At 37.9% G+C, this 27,127-nt stretch overlaps 1 long non-coding RNA gene across 1 annotated transcript; it reads left to right on the top strand.

Annotated features, from left to right (window-relative positions):
• Positions 1–837: 837 nt before the first annotated feature.
• Positions 838–24,876, top strand: LOC137848636 (uncharacterized). The gene is made up of 4 exons (XR_011091457.1): positions 838–1,084; positions 14,642–14,700; positions 22,920–23,029; positions 24,160–24,876. It is a non-coding gene; the product is annotated as an uncharacterized lncRNA (long non-coding RNA).
• Positions 24,877–27,127: the final 2,251 nt, after the last annotated feature.

The following is a 27,127-nucleotide window of genomic DNA, read 5'->3' as shown; positions in this document are numbered from 1 at the left end:
TGTCTGCTGCAAGTTGATGCTGGAAGCAGAAGTTCCTGGTTTCTAGCAAGTGGATTACCAAGGTCAGATATCCAGCTCCTCTGGATATTTTCATGATATAATTAGATATAAACATGTTAGAATAATGAGATTTTTCTCTGTTCTATCTTTCAGTTTCAGGGTCTCTGACCAAATTTATTACTAGCCAGGTTGAATCTGTTGTAAATTTTCCCATCAGCTTTTATTAATTAAGTGGTTTAACATTTTCCTAGCATTAGATCGTAGGTAGACATGGAGGTCCCCTTATGTTGAGGACCTTGTTGTTTGCCCTGTCACAGGGAAAGGTAGTCTGTGGTCTAAGGATATGATAGAAGAACTTGTAATACGATAATATGAGGTTTGCCAACAAAAAGGAGAGATGTGGTAGTACAGAAAAATCAAACCATGTACTTACACAGTTTAACCACTGAACAACTTGATAGCCTCAAATTATCTGCATTTTAAGACCATATAAACACACACAAAAATAACCTCAGCTGCTGTTCAGGCTGGCCCTCGCATTTTGAAACTTGGCCAGTAGTGCTCAGAACTTGCAGTGTTTCTATCTCTGAAGTATTTTCTGCAGTAATAAATCACAAGGAAGTTCCACCACATCCTGTCTAGTTCTACCTTTGCCCAGTACTGAAAGGGTTGCTCAACTCTTCCGATGTCAATCAAACATATACTTAGTTGCTTATTTAATTGAAATCTGCTGCTCCTTGATAAAGACTATGAAAATAACAACAAAATCACTTCAGAAACTGTGGATAAAATGGTTTCTGATTCCAAATGCTCTGTCCCTATCCACCAGTGGTATAATCCCTTTGTAGAAGGATACCAAGTCAGTCAGACATGATTTGCCCATAGTGGAGCCATGTTGCCAGTCACCAGTCACCTCTCTGTTTTCCATGTGCCTTAGCACTTTCTAGGAGGATCAGCCCAGGAAGAGAGGTGAAATTGAGCGGTCTGTCGTTTTCTGGGATTCCTATTTTCCCTTTTTAAGAATGGAGTTTATGTTTCAGCTTTTCCTGTCACTGTAACAATGGTTGTGCTCTTGTGATTAGAGGTGGGCCTGTTGAATATGTTTCTGCATGTATAAAAAAGCATGTTGAATATGTTTCTGCATGTATAAGTGTATGCAGAAGAGATGTTATCATATCAGAATGTCAACAGTATGAAAGAAGGGAATGAGTACAAATATTGTGAATGTGTTAGAAACTTAATTTTTCATTAACTTTTCAAGCCAGAATTTACCAAGAAGCTCCAAATGCCGATGTTCATAATTTCCAAATTATTTCCTTTGCATTGATTGCAATTTTGTTGTTATTGTCATTTCTTAACAGCTAAATTTAAATAATCAAATAATGAAATACAAAACTGTACTCATAGCATTTGACTTTTATATTGTTGGAGAGTAAGCTCTGTACAAAGGCTTGTGTCTTTCTGGTTCCCTCCTGAAGTATAGACTGCCTGAAATGAAATGCAGGCTTTAGTCAGGCACATTTCAAGGCTGTGGTTATATACAATCTTAATGTCTATAAGAAACATTTTCTTATAACTTCTAATCAAAATTAATTTGCATCCTTTTACTACGATGATAAGCAGCTTCTAGTTTTAGGTCAGAGGTTGGACTCGATGATCTTGAGGTCTCTTCCAGCCTAGACAATTCTGTGATTCTGGGCAGCTTCACACATGAAAATGCTGGTAGATTTAATTTATAAATTGACGAAGTTTAAGAAGCAGAAATAAACAGAATTTATATACATATAAATTATATATATATGTAAAAGTAGTTCAGATTCACTTACATGACATTGTCTGGTAATGCACGGAAAGTTTGAGATAAAGCAACATTTATTCTCTTTGGGACATATCCATGTCACAGGAGAATGTACTCAAAATCTGGAACAACATCATGGCCATACAGTGTAGATTTTCATTGCTGTGCTGTCAATGATCTTAGCTTTTACATTCGTACAAAAATAATCTTCAACTGTGGTGAATAAAAGCAGGAGGCTTTTCTTTCCTCATAGGTCCTTAAATGGTGGTTCTGAAGTGGGATTGTCATTCAGGGTGAGATTAGCCCACGGGGAAAAGTATTATTCCTCTCTTGTTGGTGGATAGAAGGGGGCAAATGCTTCTGTTTAATATGATGGGACAACTGGGAATTAAGGAAGTTCTCATTTCAGCTTGTTCTGCTACATATGGATCTCTCCCTAGGTGCAATGTTCTCATCTTCTTCTCAATCACATTATCAATCTCAATGCAATTTTAGAAGTATGTTGTCATTTGTATTCAGATGCTATGGTCCAAAACCAAAGCATACTTATTACTGAATAAAAAAAAAGTAAAATGAATATTTGTAGACTCTGATACTCTTTTGAAGTTGCATTACTTTCTCATCTGATATGTTTCATAATATTTTGGAAACATTGTTCAGCATGAAGTATTATATATCATGTAGTATCCAACTAATTCTGTGGCATATTATTAAAAATTTTTTTATAGTAGCTGTTAAAGATATGGTGGGATATATCCATTCACTATATGGTCTATATAATATACTAAGGAGGTGTCTTTTTTTTTTTTAACACATTGCTAAATGTTATGAGCACCATTGAGAATTATTGTGCATTCACTTCCATCACTGAAAAGTGCCAAAGTACCTTCACTACTTCATCAGGTTTTCTAAGCCACCCTTCTACTGAAACAATATAGTAAATCAACACAAAGATCTGACTGCCACATGTTCCACAAAGTCAAAAGTTTTGAGACAGCATTTCTACATGTTTGTATGTTTGTTTGCTTGCAAACTTAACCATGTAGTAACTCAGTAGAGAATTTCACCTGGGTAGTCACCACCACAGACAAGAATAAAGATGGTCTCCAGGGAGTATTAGAGCTAATCTGGAATTAGTTTGAAACATTCAGGCATTTTTTCTCACAGAGATTCTATTAATTTTACTTCAAAACGCAGACACCTCAGAACAAGTCCTGCCCAGAGAGCAAAACCAACAGTCTAAATCACGGAACATAAAAAGCAATATTAATTCTTCTTCTGGGAAGAAGGAGAAAACAAACTTAAGCCGAAGTTTCCACACCCTGGTAAAAGGGCACTGAAATCTAAGTCTGATGGATGGATTGATCTAAATAATAGACCCAGGAAGAGAGAATGCAGTATAAATATTAAAAGGAATTTTGATTACAGACGTGCCTTCAGTTTTAGCATGCCCGAAATAGAAGCCGATCTTCAAATTGCAGCCATCTACTAATGGTATATAATAATACAGCACAGCAGTCTTCAATTCTAGTCCAGTTTTCACATGGGAATTGTGACCTGAAGTAAACTTTGTTATGGACTCTTGCAGGAGTCCAGGAAGGAAAATCCTGGTAGTATGGTCATTGCTATCAATAAATGTTCCTGATGATTACCCAAATTTTACATATAATACTGGTGGTAGGGGGACTGTTGGACCAGATTATCTTGGAGGTACTTTCCAACATTAATGATTCTATGATTCTATGGTTAAATCACAAAATCATATGATACTTATTATTTAAAAATATATATTTCAGTTGGACATTAATGACCACGTGTTATTCTCAAAAGTCATGGTCCTCCAAAGATTCAGATTTATATATTGAGAATAATGCCCTGGAAATATATAGCTCACACCTAAGGATTTTTGGAGCAATCTGAACTATACGGCTTTAACAGGACAGGAGCTAACCAAGCGTGTCCACTGCTTTTTCTGCAGTTCATTTTAAAGTCATGCCATAAGCAATTTCTTCTGTCATGGTGATCCATATTTTCTTTGTAAATCCACTGTGTCTCAGTCAATACACTTATCACAGTTGATTCATCTTTAAGTTTATTATAGTGCTTGCTGCCTTATTTCCACAAACCTCTCATTTTCAAGACTATTTTTCAGTTACCTCCAGCACCTTATCTATTTCTATAAAGTTAAGTTCAATTAACACACATTCTCACATCAAGGTCTTTGAACTCTCAACACCTTTGGCAGTCTTTCTCCTATCAAGGCAGATACTTCCCCAGTGCAGTAATTCTGTGTGCTTCTGTGCGCAGAATGAGATGAGAGGGCAAAGTGCACAACAGAAGGATAATCCAATTGCCAAAATCAAGCATGACATACCTCTAACAGTAGTAATATCCATGCCTATGGGCTGAGCACTGGCACAGGCTGCCCAGAGAGGCTTTGGATCTCCCTCTTTGAAGATCTTCAAAAACTGCCTGGACGTGGTCCTAGGCAACCTGCTCTGGGTTTCCCTGCGTCATCAGAGAGGTTAGACCCAATGACATCCATTCTGTGATTCCATGACAATTTGTCCACTGGTAGTTGGTAGGCCTTCTAGTAATAGCAACATGATGGAAATTTACGCATCTCCAGAGGACAGCACTTCAGCTATCTGGTACATTTGCAGACTGAGTAGCGACATATTTACCAAGGAAATTTTTGTTCAAGGACAATGTTCTACACTTTCTGAACACCAAATTTATGCATAAGTTGTGTATTTTTAATTCAGCATGACTGATGTTCAGCTTTTTCATGTTTCAGAGACAACTGAGTTCTAATGAAAAGTAACAAGTGATAGCAAATGACATTGAAAAAAAAAAAAAAACAAACACAAATGTAATCAGAGAGTCTGAATGTGACACTGAAAGCCTCTTATTTATTTTCTTACCTCATTTGATAATGGACAATTTGATTGGCCTGAATGGATACACAAAGTCTGCCCTAATACATGCTGATATATTTTTAACAACATTAATCATATCCTGTCAGTCCTACCATAATGCATTGGCTTTTCAGACTACGGTTGGAGAGCTATAGAGCAATCTTTCAATCAAACCTGGAAAGGGTCTATTGAATCATGGGAATGGCAGCATTATGGATTTTAGGTACTTCAACAACAATGTTTTTAGTTTGTCAGCTTTGATTTATGTCATTTAAAGTTTGCAGTACACAAATATGCAGATTGCCTCAGCACTCAGAAAAGTATCAGATATAATCTTCAAAGTACTGAAAGATTATGCTCTTAAGGATGGAGAAATCCTCAAAATACAGTGAGTCTTTACATCTGCATTGTCAGACAGATGTTGCAAAATACACATTTTGCCTTATGTGCTGCTTTAGTTGTTCCTTTGACTGCTTTATGTACCCCCTCCTGTTCTGAAAATTCACTTATTTGAATACCTATGCTGTAACTACAAAAACAAGAATGGAAAGTATAACTGTGATAAAGAATATAGGGATATAATGGCTGATTTGTGAGCTGTTACTTATCATTTCTGTATATTCATGCTCTGAACATATATGTTTGCTGAACAGTCCAGTGAGCATGGACACAGCCTCTGGGAGATGGCATGTCTACCAGCTGTGGGTGCATTTGGAGAAGAAAGATTCTGGTTGTTTGTAAGGTGCCTGGAAGGCAAATGTAGACCAGTGAAGCCAAGTGAAGTGAAGCCTTCAGCCTTAAGATACAGCTGCTTACCTCAGATTGAAAATCTCATTGCATGAATAAAGAATTGAAATCTTAATCCCAAAATGTGGCTTTTATTAGATCCCAAACTCCACAATGAGTATCTCTTAGATTTTGTTCATCCTTATACGTAGCATTGAAGTACAGGAAAGTTTGTGACAGAAAGCATTATCCTCTTTGTTTAGTAATGCATATGCATGCTATGCACTATACTTCAATGAAAACATGTTTCTGGACAGTCTTGTCTTGGCTATTGTGTGCTGGGCTAGGTGAAATAACTCTTGAAGCAACTGGATATTTTCAGCTGGAAGAATCTCTAATGTGCAGGTTCAGGCCAAGCGGAGAGAAGTGCAGTCCGGAAGCAGCTGAAGAACCAGTCCAGACTCCCTGAGAGGATTAGAGAGGAAGTAAGAAAGTAGGCATTGGGGTGGTGGAAAGAATGAGACCCAGAAAGTCTGTAGCAGCTCAAGATGTCACTGGAAAATGCTGGACTGACATCAAGCATGAAAGACATGTCTGGCCCTGAATAGACAGAGTGGGCAGGGTACAGATTTATTTAGTTACCTTGTAAATTTATTCCACTGGGCTGGTCTAGAACTCACTGTAGTTGATGTTTCCTTGTTGTTATGAAATGGAAAGAAGGTGTCAAACATGTTATGGTGAGTATTTTGAAAGGAAAAGGGGCAGGCAGGTCTCTCATAAAGCTCTGGACAGCACAGGATTGTCTCTTAAGAACACGCCAAATTTCCACTTCTGTTTCAAAGACTGTGCAGAGACAAAGAAACTCTATTAGTCATTCATGGCAGAGTCAATATCTGCCTTTCATTTGTATCAGTCTGCAAATTAAAATGGTTAGATTGTACATGTAAAATTATTTCAAGATACTGTTAATTCTGAGTCCCTTATCCTGTATATAATCAATACTTTTATAACTACCTCCAATTGAAGCCAAATAATGAAATAAATAAATAAAACAAAACCAAAGAGAACATAACAAATTTTCCCTCATTAAACATTTCATAAATTAGCCAATGAAAGTTATAGAATCACCATAGAATCACAGAATGGTTTGGGCTGGGAGGGACCTTCAAGACCATCTGGTTCCATCTCCCTGCCATATGCAGGGACACCTCCCACCACATCAGGTTGTCCAAAGCCCCATCCAACTTGGCCTTGAGAACCTCCATATATGGGGCATCCACAGCTTCTCTAGGCAGCCCGTGCCACTGCCTTACAACCCTCTGAGAGAGGAATTTCCTCCTAACCTCTAATATAATCTCCCTTCTTTTAGTTTAAACCACTCCCTCTTGTCCTATCATTGCCTGCCTGAGCAAAAAGTTGTTTTCCATCTTTTTTTATAAGCCCCCTATAAGTGCTGAAAAGCTGGAATGATGCCACCCATGAGCCTCCTCTTCTTCAGGCTGAAGATCCCCATCTCTCTCAGCTTTTCTTCACAGGAGAAAAACCATTATAGAAATTGTTAAACAAATACAAATAAGATGGGTTTATATCAGTGAATTTTCCACAAAGAATTTTTCAGACAGGAATAATTTTATTTTTATGACACTAATATGAAATAATAAAGATTTGTGTAGCTTATAGATAAGGCAACTGAGATTTGTGCTTTTTTTTTTTTTTTTTTTTTTCTTCTAAGATAATTTGTGAAACAGTTGAGAATTTTGGTTAATTTTACATCTGTTTCTTCATTCAGAGAACAGTTATTTCCTTATAATAGATAAATACTTTAGATTACTCTGTTCTCTTTTGAATACTGGTAACATAAGAACACCCAGCAACCCAAACAAAAAGTAATCATGAAATTGGAAAGATGACAGAAACACACAAGCACAACCCAGCTACAAAAATATTCTATTTCTGAAGGTATTTTAAGAGTCATTTCAGAGAGAAGAGAAGCTTTATCAGTTCTCTACATAATCACTGTGGAAAAGGAACTGGGGATGTTGGTTGATATCAATTGGTCAAGCCAGTAATGTACTCAGGTGGCCGAGAAGGTCAAACACATCCTGGCTTGTACCAGGAATAGTGTAGTCAGCAGGACCAGGGAGGTGATTGTCCCCCTGTACTCTGCTCTGGTGAGTCTGCACCTCAAGTACTGTGTTCAGTTTTGGGCCCCTCTCTACAAGCAGGACATCAAGGTATTTGAGTGTGTCCAAAGAAGAGCAACAAAGCTGGTGAAGGATCTGGAGAAGAAGTCTTAAAGAGGAGTACCTGAGGGCATTGGGATTGTTTAGTTTAGAGAAAAAGAGGCTCATGGGAGACCTTATCACTCTGTACAGCTACCTGAAAGGGAGTTGTAGGGGAGTGGGAGTCAGTCTCTTCGTCCAAGCAACAAGCAATAGAAAAGGAGGGAATGGCCTCAAGTTGTGCCAGGAGAGGTTTAGGTTAGAAATTAGGAAGAGTTTCTTCACTGAAAGGGTGGTGAAGCATTGGAACAGTCTGCCTAGGTAAGTGGTTGAGTCACCTTCCCTAGAGGTATTAAAAACCTATGTGGAGGTGATGCTTAGAGACATGTTTTAGTGGGAGAATTGGCAGTGCTAGGTTAACATTCAGACTTAATGATCTTAGAGATCTTTTCCAACCTAAATGATACTATGATTCTATTCTATAATAATGAAACAATATTTATTAAATATTGTGATGTTGCATAGCAAAAAGATACTGCAAATATGTTGCTTGCTAATACACAAGTGTGATCAAAGGAATGGCTATGTTAATTCACCTTAAATGAAATGTTCTCATGAAAATGTGAGTGTGCATGTGCATGTTTGTGTTTACCCAGAGTCCTGTCTAACATCATTCTATTTGTTTCATTTTACTCACATGAGTCTTGAAGATGAAACTCGAGAAAGAGTAACCTGAAACCTTTTCCTCCTTGTTAGTCACAAGCAGAACCGATCCTTTAGAAAAACAGTCAGTAACATATGAGCAAAGGCATGTGAGCATAATTGGAAAGTGATGGTCTGTACAAATGTGGGAGTGGTAGTAATCTAAACCCTTTCTTAAGAGCTGTGAAAGAGTCCAACCTGACCTTTGCTTTTGAGGCTGAGTTTACAAGACAGGTGGTGAGACACAAATTAGTTCTTTGTTGTGAACAGACTAAAGATAATTTAAAGTCACTGAGAAACAATAAATACAATCACATGACTACTTTCTGACTTTTTGACATTTATAAAAGAAGAGTTTCATGTTAAATGGAAAGGACAGGACTGCAAAGTGTGACAGGCCTCAGTTCTGCTCTTGTATTCTCTTTTTTACTTTCCTCCTCTCATTGGTTTTCCCTTTCCTCATCTTACTCTGGTACTTTGCTAATACATATCAAGTGAAATCCTGAAGTGTCTGCTTGTCCTCTTCACTTTCCTTCTTTGGCACTTGTTTGGCAAAGAGTGCAGGTAGCTTGATGGGTATTTATTACATTGCCACATGAAAGCTTGAGGACACTGGCAGTGTCTGAATCATTCTTTTATCCACAGATAGGATTTCAATTAAAGACAGATTTGGCAGTGCCTCTTGGTTTTCCATCAAACTTTACTTCATAAACTATTCTCCTTTCACCTCCTATGCTGGAATCCTCCAGGGAAATGTTATCTCATTACTATTTGTTTTTCAGACCCTTCTCAGGAACTTAGTCATGGTCATATAACAGTACAACTCTTATTCGATATTATCCCTTTCCACTCTAATGTTAGACTAGGATAAACAGTGTGATTTCAAGTCAATTCTTTGCAAGGTAGCATTCCTTCATCTTGTCTTATTTGTTTTAGTATTAAATGTATGCCTTTGCTTTTAATGACATTAAAACAGACGTTAGTTCCTTGCACTCTGTTTACTGGTTTAAGCACACCATTCTGTAGCAGGGACCCCACCTCTCATTTTGAAGGATGTAGCATTTTGAAGGCAGAGAATGTGTTAAGACAAAGAAAAGGATGTTTAAAGTGAGAGAAAGATGAAAAATTACTAAAGGAGATAGCAAAAGCAAGAGAACAAGAGCTAACATTAGTTTCAGACAAAAAAAAAGGGGGGGGGACTTGGAGAATAATCTTATGCAGCTACAGGAGGAGATGGGAAAAGTACTTTAGTTTTTGTTTCAGAACAACTTCACTAGATAAGCTACTTGCTGAAGGAAAAAAAAAAAAAAAGAAAAAAGCGAGAAAGAGAAAGCGAGAAAGAGAGAAAGCGAAAGAGAACGCAAGAGAGAAAGTGAGAAAGAGAGAAAACGAGAGAGAAAGCAAGAGAGAAAGTGAAAGAGAGAAAGAGAAAGACAGAGAGAAAGACAGAGACACAGAGAGAGAGAGAGAGAGAAAGCAAGAGAGAAAGAGAGAGAGAGAGAGAGAGAGAGAGAGAGAGAGAGAGAGAGAGAGAGAGAGAGAGAGAGAGAAAGAAAGAAAGAAAGAAAGAAAGAAAGAAAGAAAGAAAGAAAGAAAGAAAGAAAGAAAGAAAGAAAGAAAGAAAGAAAGAAAGAAAGAAAGAAAGAAAGAAAGAAACGAAGGATTGGCAAAGAAGTATTTTCCAATCAGTTATGAGAATTTATTTTGGCAACTGAAAAAACAGATAACAAAGTAGATAAGCCCTGGCACTCTTTCAATCCAATCACATCACAACACAAATAAAAAGACAGTAATGAAACTGTGCTGGTACTAAGCCTCCATGCTGGAAAGTCTAAGCATAATTTTAGGGAAATATGGTGGTGTTTTTGTTTTCGTGGTTTTTGTTCATTTGTTGGTTTCATTTTGTTTTGTTTTGAAACATTTATTCAAAGCACGGTATCATAGAATCATAGAATTATTAAGGTTGTAAAAGATCTCCAAGATCATGGGTTCTAATAGTTGCTTAATTTACAAGAGGTGTTATCAGTTGCTTAATTTACAAGAGGCATTATTATCTACATCCATAATTATATCTTGAAAGAATACATCACTCTTCATCTTGAGAAGTTTTCAGATTTTTAATATTCAAAATAGGAGACTGAACTTCATTTTCTTATCAGCAGTGGTTTATATTGGATGCAGGTGGAGTTGCCCTGGTAAGCCACTTGTTTCTTTCTTTCACTGCTGGCTGCAGAAGTGGGTGTTATGTGGGCACACAGGGCAGCCAGGCTGACAAAGTCATCCCATTAATACAGACACCCTACCTAGCTTCTTGTGCACGGAACTGGAACAAAGCAGCACCTGATTTTTCATTTAGAGCTGTAGGTTAATAATCAAGCTGGAATTTATTCTTTGTCAGTTGAGTTGTAGCTCCTGCTAAGGTAGGGTATAATGCCTACACAGCAGCACACGGCCCCTCTTCCCAGTTGCTGACAGCAGGACACAAAAAACAAGGCTGTACAATTGCGACTGGTAACTCCTTGACCGAATAATGTAATTAGAGTAATTAGAGTGCAGTGAGCAGGTCATATCTGAACAACATACTATTATGAAAAATGACTGACATTTTTTAAAGCCATGTATAATTTCCAATTTCTTATATAACTCTGCATTTGTTCACACAGAAAAAAGAGGAAGCTAAGAACTTCAAAATACAACAGTCCTTAGTATAGGACAGTCAGTCATTTTTGTCTTATTTCAGAGCATTCAGGTCTTAAAAACATTCCTGTTAACTCTGAGACTGATAAACTCACTTGGTCTCCAACTAGTACTATCCTATATAATATGTATCTCTTAACAGAAGAATTGTGAAGGAAAACAAAACAAAACTTTTTTTTTTTTTTTTTGACGGAAAAAACAAACAAACTGTAAGCATATCTAGTTTTTCACTGAAATTTAACATCCTCATAATCTGACATAATACAATTCATCCAGGCAGTAGCCTACAACAATTTTTGGCTTGTATCTCTTCCCAAATCAGAAATATTTTAAATCTTCTGGCAAGTCATCATTTGCAGGAAAATCTTGTTTTAGATGAAATATTAAATTTACAATAAATGTAAACTTTACATTCAAGCCCTCCTTTGGGCTTGGAAAACAGTAAATGTTTATTTGCCTTTTGATCAGTACACACTGCAGCTGGTAAAAGAAGTTCAGTGTATAGGAGACAGAGACCTTGAAGAAGGTGTCTGCCAAGAGTATTTTAAGAGGTGCTTATCATGACCCATTTAGAGGTTTTTCCACTTTGCTCTTTCACAGTCACATTTTGATTTAGATTGAAACACTTCTGCAGGTAATTCTAATTCATTTTCTCTATACAATTTTAAGTCATGGATTTGCAATATTCATACTATTGTCATAAACTTACAATAGTACCTTAATCCATAGCTATGAACAATAAAAATGCATTTTTTTTTTTTTTTTTGACTTCTACATTACTTACCAATGGTTTGGAACACCTTTCATTTGTGTGCCTAGAACATGAGCTCTGGAAAGTAAGCTTTTGTATTCCAGGATAGTAATGCAAATTAAATTCACCTCTGGGCAAAGAGATGGCACAGAGTGTATGTGTAATATGAGAACTCATTGTGCATATTAAATATGCCCCTGTGCTAACTCTTAGAGACAAATTTCATCCTCAACAAATGATACTTGCACAAACTGCACAGTGACACATTAATGACTCCTCATGTGTATTTTTATCACTATCCTATTAAGAGGCTACACAAAAATATTTACCACATATCATTTCTTACTGTGTTATTAAACACAGAAACAACTGGATTTGGTGGCAGTGAGAAATTGTAAGTTCTCACATGTAGTGGAAATGTGGTAGTTTTAACTTTCAAAAATTGGACTACTGGACTGCTTTGGGTCACTGCCACATAGTATCAGGAAATGCAGTGCAGTCTAAATGAAGTTAGTCACTTAAAGCATATTGTAGATTCAGAATGACTACTATAACTCAGAAAAAAAAAAAAAAAAAGAAAAAAGTTTTGAATTTCATCCACTTTCCTTGAGTCCTGTTTTTCAGAGCTACCATAAAATGGTACTACCCACTTCAGGAATATAGAATCATAGAATCAGTCACAGAATCCTAGAATTGCAGAGCCACACAACAATTTTACTTGGAAGGGACTTTAAAAAACATCTAGTTCCAATCCCTCTGCCATTGGCCAGGATGCCTTCTACTAGACCAGGTTGCCCAAAACCCCATCCAACCTGGCCTTGAACACTTCCAGGGATGGGGCATCCACAGGTTCTCTGGACAACGTGTTCCACTGCCTTACAACCCTCTCAGTAAAGAGCTTTTTCAAAATACCTAGTCTAAATCTTCCCTCTTCTAGTTTAAATCCATTACCCCTTGTCCTATCATTTTCTGCCCAAATAAAAAGTTGCTGTTCACCTCCCTCAGCCTGATGACCACACTTCTTTGGATGCAGGCCAGGATACGATTAGCTTCCTGGGCTGCAAGAACACATTGCTGACTCATCTTCAGATTTTTATCCAACAACACTCCCAAGTCCTTCTCTGTAGACTGCTCTCATGCCCCAGCCTGCCTTCATTTTTGGGATTTCCCCAGCCCAGGTGCAGGACTTGTCACTTGGCTTTGCTGGACTTCGTGAGTTTTGCACAGGCCCACATCTCAAGCCTCTCAAGGTCCCCCTCCTCCTGCATCCCTTCCTTCTCACATGTCAACCTCATCACTAAGCTTGGGTTGACTGCCAGCTTGCTGAGGGTGCTCTCAATCCCACTGCCCACATCAGTAACAGATGTTAATAGCACTGGTAGCAGTGCTAGCCCCTGAGTGAAGGTTGGTGGTAAAGAATGAAGGAGAGCACTCATCACTGGTATCTATCTGGACATTAAGCTATTGACTGCAAATCTTTGAATGCAAGTATCTAGCCAATTCTTACCCACTGCATGCTCCAAATGTCATGTCCATGTCTCTCCATTTTAGTGCTTTGCACAAGTTGGGATAGATGATACCAATTGCTCTGCCCCTATCCACCAGTGCTGTAGCCCCATTGTAGAAGGCTACCAAGTTAGTCAGGCATGATTTGCCCTCGGTAGAGCCATGTTGCCTGTCACAAACAACCTCTCTGTTTTCCATTTGCCTTATGTGGATGCCTTCCAGGATGATCAGCTCAATGATCTTGCCAGGCAGAGACGTGAGACTGAGTGGCCTGTAGTTTTCTGGGTTTCCTTTTTTTCCTTTTTAAAAACCTATTTTATGTTTTCGCTTTTCCAGTCTCTAGAAGCTTCACTGGACTGCCACAACTTTTCAAAGTCTATGTATACTGGCTTAGCAATTTTATCCACCATTTCCCTCAGGACCCTCAGATGCATTTTATTGGGCCCCATGGACTTGTGCACATTCAGGTTCCTTAGGTGGTCTCCAACCTAATCTTCTCCTGTAGCGTGTATTACCTCACCCTCCCAGTCCCTTCCTTCTGATTCTGTGAAATGGGTCCATTGCTGGTGAAGACTGAGGCAAAAAACTTGTTGAGTATCTCAGCCTTCTCCATGTTGGTTGTAGCCAGGTCTTCTGTTTTGCTCATTGGGGCGGGGCAGGGGTACAGTATCTATTATCATCCTTTGATGTCCTATGTACTTGAAGAAACACTTCTAATTATTTTTTACATCTTTAGCCAAGTTCAGCTGCATCTGTGCTTTGGCTTTCCTGGTCCCCTCCCTTCACTCCTGGGCCATACCCCTATAATCTCCCCAGAACATTTTTCCCTGCCTCCACTGCCTATCCATTTTGTTTTTGTATTTTAGTTTGGCTAAGAAGTCTTGAATTTGCCAAGATAGTCTCTTCCCTCCATTGCCCAACTTCTTGCAAGTTGGACAAAGAGCTCTTGTGCCCTAAGAAAAATGTCTTTAAATATCTCCCAGATCTAATTAGCTCCTTTATCTCTGATTGTTCTGCCCTAGAAATGAACCACATTGAACCAACAGTTTGTTTAGAACTTCTTTCCTAGTAACTTATAATGCACACCTTTTGTCTTCCTTTCAGTGTAGTTCTGCATTGACTCCACTCCAAAGGAAAACACGTTCCAGTTTTCCTGTAGATTAGGAAACAAGTTGTGTGAAATAGGGCCTGTTGAGAATTCTGATTACATTTAGAATGTTCAGAGTAACTCAAACCTTCTAAAAAGCATATTGGTTTATTTTCTTTATAATACACTATAAAATATAAACATTCTGAGACTGATTTTTTTTTTTTCCCCCAGTGTTTCAGCAGAACAGCAAGCAATGATGCCTCTATCTTACCATGGTCTCCTACTAACAGGTAACATGTCAGAAGTTTTACTTATTTCTCATAATCTGTTACAAAGAAATATTCTTAGTAGATGTATGATAATTAGTATTATAGTATGTGGTACTAGTCATGCATTTCAGAAGTGTTTTAATTTCTGAAAGAATTTACTTATTTTATATTCTGTCTCTCTTGTAATAAAGCCAAGATTTTGTATAGTTTTGCCAAGGATTTTGGTACTACAATAAATACACTGAACTCTGTCTAATCTCCTGATTCCTGAGGGAGACTTACTCATATCACAAGCCCATCTCTGTGATGCCAATTACATTCATAAAATTAAAATGCCTGTTACTCCAACTGAACACAGCTGCCAAATAATAAAATTAAGAGTAACATTGTGCATCTGTCAGCCTATTTTGACTTACATACAGTTGTGCATATTTTGTCTTTAAGGATAATTTTATACTGTTAAATTGATTTTTTGGCTACTTTTTCTGTTTGGATTGCCCAGCTCTTGTTCAGTTCCATGCTGTTTTCCTCTGAGACTAATGACTTGGTTATTAGGAGCAGAGCGAAGAGTACAAAACAAAAACAAAAACAAAAACAAAAACAAAAATCCTTTATAGGGTACATGGGGTGTTGTGTTTGTATGGGAATTGCCATCAATGTGCAGTGTTGGTATTCATCAATGCACAATGCACATTCCATCAATGTACAGTGAGGTATTCTGAACAGAAAATAAATTAACCTTTTAATGGGAACTAATGTAATTCACTGATACTATTCACAAATCTTCAAACTGGCTAAAGAAGCAAAACCCTCATGGGTTTTGTGACACCCAAGAAAACCCGAGGAACCCAAGGAAATATAATAAAAGTTTTAGCAAATTAAAAGTTTCTCTCTTTTTTTCCCATAAGTTGTCAGAAATTCCTTGTGGAATTCCTTAAACTTAAGCCATTAAGTTTACCTGGCAGCACCTCAGTGAGCTTGTTGTTACTCTCATTATTTGCTCTGTGTTGTCTACAGAGTTGTAGCCATATCTGTATTCTGAAGCCAGCATTGTGACCCCTCCTGACCTCACTCAAGGTGATGCTTAGGCACTGAGTTGGTCCCTGCCTTCTGCTGTGTCTTGCTGCACCTTTTAATTATTTATTTCAGCAGTCTTCACAATTTTTTTTATATATCCTGAACACCACCCTTGCTTTTACACAAACTTACCTTACTCATATACTCTAGCCACCACCAGCTTACATGTAAACATGTGGTTGGTCTCTGCTTGTATGAACCCCAAAATTTAGGTTGGCATCATACTCTGCAGCTATGCACTGAACATTCGCCTTGTCCCTGTTGGCTTGAGAAGTCTGCCAAACACTCTTGTCAAACACTCCAGTCAAAAGCAGTAGCTTGCTAACATATGCTATAGCCCCTCCAAAGCCACTTTAGCCTGAAAACCTTGCATAGAGTTAACAGTCTGGTTAGGTGACATGAAAAAGCCAGTATGCATTTTTAACATACTCTCTTGTAGATTTTTTAAGGTTTCAAGTTTGTTTTCATCTTTTGCTTACAGATATGCCAAGATAACAGAGAGGTCCAGAAGTACAGTGCTGCAGCTAAGGCTTTTCATCAGATTACAGTTGCTCTGGGGATGAAGGAGCTAATGGACACCAACACAACAGCACTTCTTTCAACCCATTCATGCTATCCTTAATAATTTTGTTTCTCCTATACAACAATTTAATCCTTAAAATGAATTCTACCGCTCCATGAGGTACCAATTTTATTACAGTTTGCATTTTCATCGTATCTCTGAGACACTAATCTCAATACCACTTGGAGGTCTAGTTCAGTAATGACTAAAAAAATAAATAATATCAGTATCAATGTCAGTAACAATGACAATAATAATAAATTGTAGTAAGGGCATAAATTCTGACATCAAGCTTGCTATAGTCTGAATGACTTTTTAAACCTATTTAGATATCTGTACCTTGTTTGCTTACACCACTTATAATCCAAGAAACCAAAACCAAGCCTGAAGTTTATTCCATCAACATCAACCTGCCAAGTCACAGTATCACTTTAGCAGAATCTGGCACCAGAATTTGGCTAGTGCTAGATTTTGCTGCTTCTAGGTCTCAATTGTATGTGTTACACACCAAAAGTCACAGAAGCACAGAATGACCGAGACTGGAAGAGATCTCTGAAGATCACTTAGTGCAACCCCCCTGCTGAGCAGGATCACCTAGAGCACATTACACAGGGTGACAGCCAGGTGGGTTCTGAATATCTCCAGAGAAGGAGACTCCACAACCTCTCTGGGCAGCCTGTGCGAGTGTTCTGTCACCCTCACAGTAAAGTGCCTCCTAATCTTGAGCCTAAACATCCTGTGCTTCAGTTTGTGCCTATTGCCTCTTACCTTGTCGCTAGGCATGACAGACAAGTGACCAGCTCCATCCTTTCAGCAGCTTCCCCTCAGATATTTATACACATTGATGAGATCTCCCCTCAGTCTTCTCTTGTCCAAGCTAAAATGGTCCAGCTCTCTCAGCCTGTCCTCGTATGACATGTGCTCCAATCCTCTGATCACCTAGTAACCCTCCTCTGGACTTGCTGCTGTAGCTCCATGTCCCTCCTGTGCTGGGGAGTTCAGAACTGGACACAGTTCCAGGTGTGGCCTCACCACGTCTGAGGAGAGGGTAAGGATCACAAGATCACTTCCCTTGGCCTTATGGCAGTACAACAAGTCTTGCATCACTGACTTTATTTACTTTTTTTCCTGTGTTGGTGATTTTTTTTTTTTTAAATATCAAACTACCGAGTACAAAGGGACAATGGATAGATATTTCTGTTAAAAATGGATCGTTAACAAAAGTGATCAATGCTGAAAACATTTTCCTTTTGAGATGCCTTACGAGTTTTTATTCTAAATTGGTACATATTTTTGGATAATCAAAAATAATTAAAAAAAATGTTAAAGTTTATAGTTGTGAAAAAAAAATAATTCTTTAAATAAGTATTAAAAAACATCATTGAAAATAAAAGATTTAAACTCTACTGAAGGGAATTACAAAACAAAAAATGTTTCTAAAGTACGACTTTAACTAAATCTTCATGAAAGTTTGTTTTGTTTTGTTTTGTTCTGTTTTGTTTTGTTTTGTTTTGTTTTGTTTTTGAGTTAAATCCAGCTGGTCATGAATGGTGTTGCCCAGGGGTTGGTGTTGGTGTCCATCCCCTTTAACATCTTCCTTGGTGATTTAGACAGGGGAATGGAGTGCACCCTCAGTAAGCTTGCAGATGACACCAAGTCATCTAAAACGGATGACTTGGACAAATCCAAGAGGAAGTGTCAATCTGGTGGAGGGTAGGAAGGCCCTGCAGAGGGACCTGGACAGGATAGTTTGATGGGCAGAGGCCAATGGGATGAGGTTCAACATGGCTAGGTGCCGGGTCCTGCACTTTGGCAACAACAACCCCATGCAATGCTATAGGCTTGGGGCAGAGTGGCTGGAAAGCTGTGCTGAGGAAAAGGATCTGAGGGTGTTGGTCAATGCACATCTGAATATAAGCTGTCAGGGTTCCCAGCTGGCCAGGACGGCCAAGAACATCCTGGCTTGTATCAGGAACAGTGTAGCCAGCAGGAGGAGGGAGGTGGTTGTCACCCTGTACTTGGCTCTGGTGAGGCCACACCTCAAGTACTGTGTTCAGTTTTGGGCCCCTAGCTACAAGAAGGACATTGAGGCCCTGGAGCATGTCCAGAGAAGGGCTACGAAGCTGGTGAAGAGCCTGGAACTTAAGTCCTGTGAGGAGTGACTGAGGGAACTGGGGTTGTTTGGTCTGGAGAAGAGGAGTCTCATGGGAGACCTTATTGATCTCTACAGGTACCTGAAAGGAAGGTGAGGAGATGGAGGTTTTGTAATGAAAGATCAAATTACAGTCACTTGTATTTACCTTAATTGCTAATGGCCACATGCTTGGTAATGGAGACAGGAGACAAGGCTACTCAGATCTTTCTTCTGTTTAGCAGAGTGTGGTTAATTTTTCATTCATGATACTGTAGAAATTAATAATAATAATAATAATAATAATAATAATAATAATAATAATAATAATAATAATAATAATAATAAAGTAGAAAACTAGTTACTAAATATTATTCTTCAAGTACATTGCAGGTATTATCTGCAGAAGACTCTGAATTTATGTCTGGCAGCAGTACAGGACCTGGAGATATATATTGTCCATGCAGTTAATCTTGAATATGTTTCAGTTAAAATGTTCAAGTTCTCTGTGTACTCTTTCTTACCTGCAGTGATGTGGAAAACTGAAGATTTTTTATCACTTATATATACATTAATTAAGAACTTGAATCTCTTATAAAAGTGTATCAAAGTATTCAGAAATCTCATAAGGCTGTTATGATTCTATATTCTTTCTTGACTGTCACTATTTCCTAAGCACATTGTCCTCACACTAAGAAGGAAAAGCATGAAGACAGCCCATTAATTTTGTCCATTAACTTTGAGAATATTTTTCAATCCTTGTACCACTTTTTCAAACATGAAATTCTCTTATCATGCTACTTGCAGTCTGTGAAGATTTCAGATTGGGTGCTTTAAGGTAAATGCTTAATTCTTCACCATTACAGCATTGAGAAAATTCTTCACCATTACAGCATTGAGAAACAGAGAACCAAAGCTCATTTGCAGGTCTCAGTTGTTCTCCACAGTAAAGCCTGTGTCTGACAAGTTCCACATTTTGCATAATTTTCTTTCTAGCACAAAATGTACAAATGAGACTCGAAGCTTCCTGAAATAGAGAAATTATTTATATCTTCTCAGAAAGCAAAAATTGTGATGGGATTTCACCTAAAGGTTCCCATAAAAAAAAAAAAAAAAAAAAAAAAAAAAAAAAAAAAGTGGAAAACCACCCTGCCTAGGCTGAAACACAATTGGTGACTATCTCACCATGATGTAATGACAATCATGAAACCAGGTCTTACCCTGCAAGCAGTTTTACAGTATCTGCAGTAGAAGGGAGAACAATGCTTGTTAGAATAGGGATGGGCCCCAACAACTGTCTCATATATTTAAGCTGAACACCAGTTGGGGGATAGGAAAGGAGAAAACATGGACCATATTAAAGGAATATGGTAAAAAAACAATAAATGCAAAATTTCAGTATTGCATAGTTAGCAGTTCTTTACTGAATGGGATGCAGCTGCAAGGATCATTAATCCTCTTTAATTCTTTGCCAATCTTGGTGTTACAGAAGCAGTGGGAGTAGTGCTACTGGAAGCTGAATGTGGATATTAATTTTCCTTTTGTAATTTCCTGTTTCATTTGTATTCAGTAGACTACAGTTGCATACAAAAGAGGAAATGAGACTTCAACAAGATATAAAACAAACAATGATATATATATTTATAAAAGAGATAAAATAGCTCATAAACACGAAGAACTGCCTGAACCGCACTCACTTTTTTATCTCTATTAGAAATGTCTCAGATTTACATCATTTCACAACAGATATCTTTCTTTCCTTTATGTATGTCCTTTCTGGTTCTCAAAATGCCAGAAAGCCATCAATAGATTCTTTTCTCTTTTTTACTCTCCCTGCTAGTAAGGGAGAGTATCCCTATCCTCTAATAAGCACAATGACATTTATATCAACACATACTCCAGGTCTTCCTTTTCAGTTAATCTACAGTTCCCTCTAGGACTCAACAGGAATATTATATTTTTGCTATAATTTAAAAAGTGACTCTGGATACCTCAAATAGGACTGAGTAGTTCTGTAATCTTTCTTTTAATCCTTTGTCTTTGATGACTACAAATCATCAGGTTCAGATGTCGAATTACTTTAAATTAAACTTTTTTTCCTAGGACTGAGGTTTGGCATGAATATATCAACGACACCTTATTGTCTACAGCTCTGACAGCAATCTGGTCCAAAATCTGCAGTTCCCAGACAAACTACTCACCAAGTGTTGAGTAAGGGATGTTAATATGCAAAGTTGTAGAACCTCGTAGATGTAGCCGAGACTAAGATGACTTTGGAAGATTAAGGAATTTATTTCAATATAAACAAACAAACAACAACAAAACCAAAAACCTGGACAAGTCTGAATGTTTTTTTCCAGATTTTCAAAACATTTATCCTTGCTACTTGGCTCTGGAGCGGTCTGTCCCCATGTGCCCAAAGATGAGCCAGCATGGAAGAATACTGGCCTGGTTGAACAGAGAATTGTAGCTAGAGCTTAGGAAAAAAAAGAGGGTTTATGATCTTTGGAAAATAGGGCAGGCCACTGAGAAGGATTACAAGGATGTTGTAAGGATGTGTAGGGACAAAACTAGAAAGGCCAAAGCTCATCTGGAGCTCAATCTAACTATTGCTTTTAAAGACAACAGAAAAAGTTTTTATAAACACATCAGCACGAAAAGGAGGACTAAGGAGAATCTCCATCCTTTGCTGGATGCGGGGGGAAATTTAGTGATGAGAGATGAGGAGAAGACTGAGGTGCTTAATGCCTTCTTTGCCTCAGTCTTTAGCAGCAAAACCAGTTGTTCTCTGGATACCCAGTACTCTGAACTGGTGGAAGGGGATGGGGAGCAGGATGTGGCCCTCGCAATCCATGAGGAAATGGCTGGCGACCTGCCACAGCACTTAGATGTACACAAGTTGATGGGGCCATATGGGGTCTACCTGAAAGTACTGAGAGAACTGGTGGAAGAACTGGCCAAACCACTTTCCATCATTAATCAGCAATCCTGGCTCTCAGGGGAGGTCCCAGTCGACTGGCGGCTAGCAAATGTGATGTCCATCTACAAAAAGGGCCAGAAGGTAGACCCAGGAAACTATAGGCCTGTTAGTTTGACCTCAGTGCCAGGGAAGCTCACGGAGCAGATTATCTTGAGTGTTATCATACTGCACTTGCAGGGCAACCAGGTGATCAGACCCAGTCAGCATGGGTTTATGAAAGGCAGGTCCTGCTTGATGAACCAGAGCTCTTTCTATGACAAAGTGACATGCTTAGTGGTTGAGGGAAAGGCTGTGGATGTGGTCTACCTTGACTTCAGTAACGCTTTTGACACCATTTCCCACAGCTTCTCCTTGAGAAATTGGCTACTCTTGGCTTGGACTGGCGTATGCTTTGTTGGGTTAGAAACTGGCTGGGTAACCAGGCCCAAAGAGTAGTGGAATAGTGGTGAATGGAGCTAAATCCAGCTGGAGGCTGGTCACTAGTGGAGTCCCCCAGGGCTCAGTACTAGGGCCAGTTCCCTTTAATATCTTTATCAATGATCTGGATGAGGGGATTGAGTGCACCCTCAGTAAGTTTGCGGATGACCAAATTAGTACCAAGTTAGGTACGTTTGTTGATCTGCTCGAGGATAGGAAGGTTCTGCTGCAGGATCTGGATAGGCTGGACCGATGGGCTGAGGCCAACTGCATGAAGTTCAACAAGGCCAAGTGCTAGGTCCTGCACCTGGGGCAAAAAAACCCCAAGCAGAGCTACAGGTTGGAAGATGAGTGGTTAGAAAGCTGCCAGACAGAGAAGTACCCGGGAGTATTGGTGGATAGTCGGCTGAATATAATCCAGCAGTGTGCTCAGGTGGCCAAGAAGGCCAACAGCATCCTGGCTTGTATAAGAAGTAGTGTGGCCAGCAAGGCTAGGGAAGTGATTGTCCCTCTGTACTCAGCTCTGGTGAGGCCACACCTCAAGTACTGTGTTCAGTTTTTGGTCCCTCACTACACGAAGGACATTGAGGTGCTCGAGCAAGTCCAAAGAAGGACAACGAAGCTGGTGAGGGGTCTGGAGAACAAGTCTTGAGGAGCAGCTGAGGGAGCTGGGCTTGTTCAGTCTGGAGAAGAGGAGGCTCAGGGGCAACCTTACTGCACTCTACGGGTACCTTAAAGGAGGCTGTAGTGAGGTGGGGGTTGGTCTATTCTCCCACGTGCCTGGTGACAGGATGAGGGGGAATGGGCTAAAGTTGTGCCAGGGGAGGTTTAGGTTGGATATTAGCAAGAACTTCTTTACTGAAAGGGTTGTTAGGGATTGGAATAGGCTGCCCAGGGAAGTGGTTGAATCACCATCCCTGGAGGTCTTTAAAAGACGTTTAGATGTAGAGCTTAGTGATATGGTTTAGTGGAGGACTTTTTAGTGTTAGGTTAGTGATTGGACTAGGTGATCTTGGAGGTCTCTTCCAACCTAGATGATTCTGTGATTCTGTGAACTTATTTTCTTTGATTAGGTGAGCAGTGTAGGAGAGACATATGGAGTGTCCTTAGAGGCAGGTTATTCATGCCTCTTCTTCAGACTGCTGGCAAACTCCCTTCAGTATGCCTCATCTCACAAACCCAGGTAAGTAGGAAACCTAACCTGATTCTAAATGCAGATATTACAGATGGCATATTTGTTTGGAAGAGTCTTTCTCAAATGTTTTTACCATGTGTTTTCTATTAAATATCTCTAATATATTTTATACAAATAACAATATTACTGGTATTTCACATGATGTGCTTATGCATATTGGCTATTCTTACCTAGTAAGAAGAATCTACACGGGATTAATTTTAGGATTATTTAAAACTAAAGCTTTAGTTTCTTCATATCTGGCCTTCAGACCAGGACTTTCAGCAGGAAAATTTCTGTCAAATGGGCAGGAAGATACCGGGAATATTGACTTGACTTTGGGAATGTAGGCTTGTGGAAATGGAAGCAATTAATAAAGTTCAATAAAAAAAATGAAATAAAGGAAGAGTTGAAACATCACTCTCCGACAGTTCTATCATATTTTAAACATGTTTTTGAATATGAAACAAATCCAAGACCATAGCTCAACAAGGCATCCATTTAATTAGATATTTCCTGTGTGGGCAGAATATATTGTAATGGCTTTGACAAGTAGGCCTTTCTCAGATTCACATAACAGAGATATTGATAAATAAAAAAGATAACTAAGAATTAAAGAAGTTTTTACTTTAAATCAACCTGAAGAATTAATTGAAGAGGCAGTTTTTTGAGTACATTTCTTCTCATGCTTAGTGTTTACCTGAAATAACATATTGTTTTATATCATGGACCCAAGTTCTTGGCTTGGTATCAACTCTTCAGCTTTTCTTTGAGTCACAATGGTTTCCACCATATGGAAGAACTTCTTCTTATACATCTTTGACTAATAATAATAATAATAAGATTTTTGCTTTAATTTCATCCTGACTTCAAAAATCTGTAATCTATTCTTTGTAACAACTGTGTGCATAGTTTCAAGAACTGTATTGACACCATTCAACCAAAACAGATGTTATCAAATTTTCAGATGAAAAGGAGATATTTTTGACCAAGATGTGAAATATTTAATATGAAATACAAAAGGACAAAGTTTAATTTATTCTCAAGCTTCAACTGAAACATAAACCAGTTAATTTTATTTGAAATCCCAAAGGCTTCAAAGAACATTTTCAATTAAGTTTCCTCACATTATTTTGCAGGCTCATGAGATCTGAACATTTAATTGTTTTGCCTGCCCTGAGTTTTGGGTTTTGTCTTTCATTGATCCCTAAAATACAGCTGTTCATTTCACTGCTACAAAAAGCAGGTAAGTATGCCTAGGTTAATGGGGTTGGTCAAGAAATATTAAAATGAATGATACTATGTTAGAAAACTAAGGGGAACAGGAAAAAAAAATCTTCTCCAGGTGAGACCACCTCCATTTATGAGCATTTACATATGTTTTTAGGTCCTCACTTGTGTGGGGAAAAAAAAAAAAAAAAAACAACAAACAAACCTGGATTTAATTATTCATTAGTGTCAACAATAAATAGACTAATTGTTGGACAATGCAGTGAAACATTAGAAGGTTAAATGCAAAATTACACAAAGAAATTTTCATTCATAAGTGTAAAGTATTTTAATTTGAACAGCTTTAGTAATGAGCAAATTTTCAAAAGTTTACATATTGTTTATTTTCTGTAACCGTAAAGAAGTATTCATCTTCATGCAAACTATTTTGGAAATTCTGGTATTAACTTTTTCTTTCTTTTATCCACTTATGAATATCAGCCCACTACAGCAGCTATTACACCTTGCCCTCTTCCTCCCAATGTTCTCAGAAGTGGCTCAGCAGGATTGTGCATTTTCATAAATGTTCTTCTCTCTTTCATTTTCACGAAAGAAAAATGGAAATATAGAAACTCTATAATTATTTTGTGCCAACTGTAGAAAAGCTGAAAAAAAAAATAAAATCTTTGTAATCTAAAGCACTTTCTTCCAAGTGTGAAAACTGTTAATAGTGACTCCCTGTAGCTAACAGCAGTTTAAGCGCTGGAGCAGAATATTAAACAGTGGTTTCTCTTTGTAGAATGTGAAGCTCTTTCTTCAGTCCCCAAAGCTAGTACTACTCTACCTGTCACCAGCTGTCTCCTATATACAGTGTGTGAAACAGTAAGCAAATACAGAGGTGTCAAAATGGACTTGCAGTTACAAATGATGATTTATTTTTCTCTTAATGAGGAGTAGAACAATAAAATCTCTTACAAAACCCCAAGTGGGGGAACAAGTAGAGTAAACGCTGAGTTACCCTACTTTGTACATGAGCTCTATTTTTCCATGATGGCATATCACCCACTTCAGTGAAACAACTTTCAGTGCCAGCATCCATGTTCCTGTGAAGGAGTCAGTGGCAGGGCAGGGAAAAGTTTTGACTTCTTATGCGTCCTAGAATTTTACAGGTTGTTCTAAGAAAACAAGCTCTTATTGCCTTCTGGGCAGGTGATAAACAAACTAACATAAAGACAACTTTTTGGTTATTTTTTTGTTCTTTATTTTATTTTATTTTATTTTATTTTATTTTATTTTATTTTATTATTTTATTTTATTTATTTTATTTTTATTTTTATTTTATTTTATTTTATTTTATTTTATTTTATTTTATTTTATTTTATTTTATTTTATTTTATTTTATTTTATTTTATTTATTTATTTTATTTTATTCTCATCATTTACCTCTTCACTATTATCTGTTGAAACAAAGATGGTATGCTAAAAGCATCAGGTTTGTTAGGTTTGTTTCCCTATCTTAAATCCTGGATGAAGACTAGTTAAGCCACGCTTAAGAATCTGTCCTCATATGTGAGGGAACTGTACACTATGGCTTCTGAAATAGCCACAATGAAAGGCTATAGTGCTCTTTTAGAGTTTCCTTTGTTTTTTCTTCATGCATACATCTAATTGCTAAACTTACAAGTTTGATTAAGAAAAACCTTTTGCTATGAAAGTCATCTACATTTATCATAACAGAGGAAATAATTATTGATATTTTCCTTTCTTCTGTGAACTCAGAAAGAAAAATGAAGGCCAAGACAAAAAAAACTGCAGAGTTGTCTTTTCTATGAACCATACAGAAGCATTGTAGATAACCAGTTGTAACAGAGAACAAAGTCAGTAAATCATTTCATTTTTGTTATTAAGTTTAAAGGTGCAGTTAATGGCTTTACTAAGACAATCAAACAAATCATAATGGATAATATATTCATCTAATTGTAGTTCATATGTTGCTTATGAAATATTTGAAAACAGATCCTGAAATTCATCGATGCTTTTTATGTGAATAATTGACAAGATATACTCACCATAATTTATTGTGTCATGACTTAGGATGAAAACTTCAGAATTCTCTGTGTTTGGTTACAGTGCAGAGTAAGACTTGAGTAAGATGCTGAATGTTCTCGAACAGTCTAAGGTATTTATTTTTTCCCCTTGGTGAAGTTTTTGATGGCATTTTCATGATTTGGTTGCTTTCTTCTACCCAGCAGTAGAGATGAGTTTCCCTCAGAAAAAACTGACTTAGCTCCAAGGACTATTATTACAAAGGAATCTGAAAGATCGGGAAGCCATTTAAGAAGTAATAAAAACTTTTCCATTACCATTACAGTGAATTATATAAAAAGCATAGGCTGTTGTTATTAGGAGGCTGGATATTACCCATGGAGACAGGTAGGCTTAGCTATGTCAACTGAACAATATTAGAAGTGAAGGATGTACAAACACTGCTAAAGAAGACAGCCATACAATGCATTACAGCACTGATTGCTGTGATTATCCACAGAATTTCATTGTTAGTCCCCTCACTGGCTCTCTTTTGAACCACTCCAATGGGGTACTACCAAGATAAATCTGTTCCAAAAGTGGCGAGCCCAAAAGCAACATCAACACTAGCTTCTGCATAATAACTACTTGATTTTTGCAACACTGGTCTGTATTTGTCACTCATGCATTCAGTGGCATAGAAATAACCAGACAGAGAGCTGCCCAAAGGTAAGAGGTCAGGAGATATTCTTTTTCATCTAACCTCTGTGTTCACCCTACTGTGCAAGCTTGCTCCTGCACCTTTTTTTTCTTTTTTTTTTTTTTTAAAACACTTTTAGATCTACAGATGACAAGGGCTATGTAAGTGCTAAA

Source organism: Anas acuta, chromosome Z (assembly GCF_963932015.1).
Source record: "Anas acuta chromosome Z, bAnaAcu1.1, whole genome shotgun sequence".
In the NCBI taxonomy this organism is placed as follows: Eukaryota; Metazoa; Chordata; class Aves; order Anseriformes; family Anatidae; genus Anas; species Anas acuta.
This window is presented reverse-complemented; position numbering and strand designations above follow the sequence as displayed.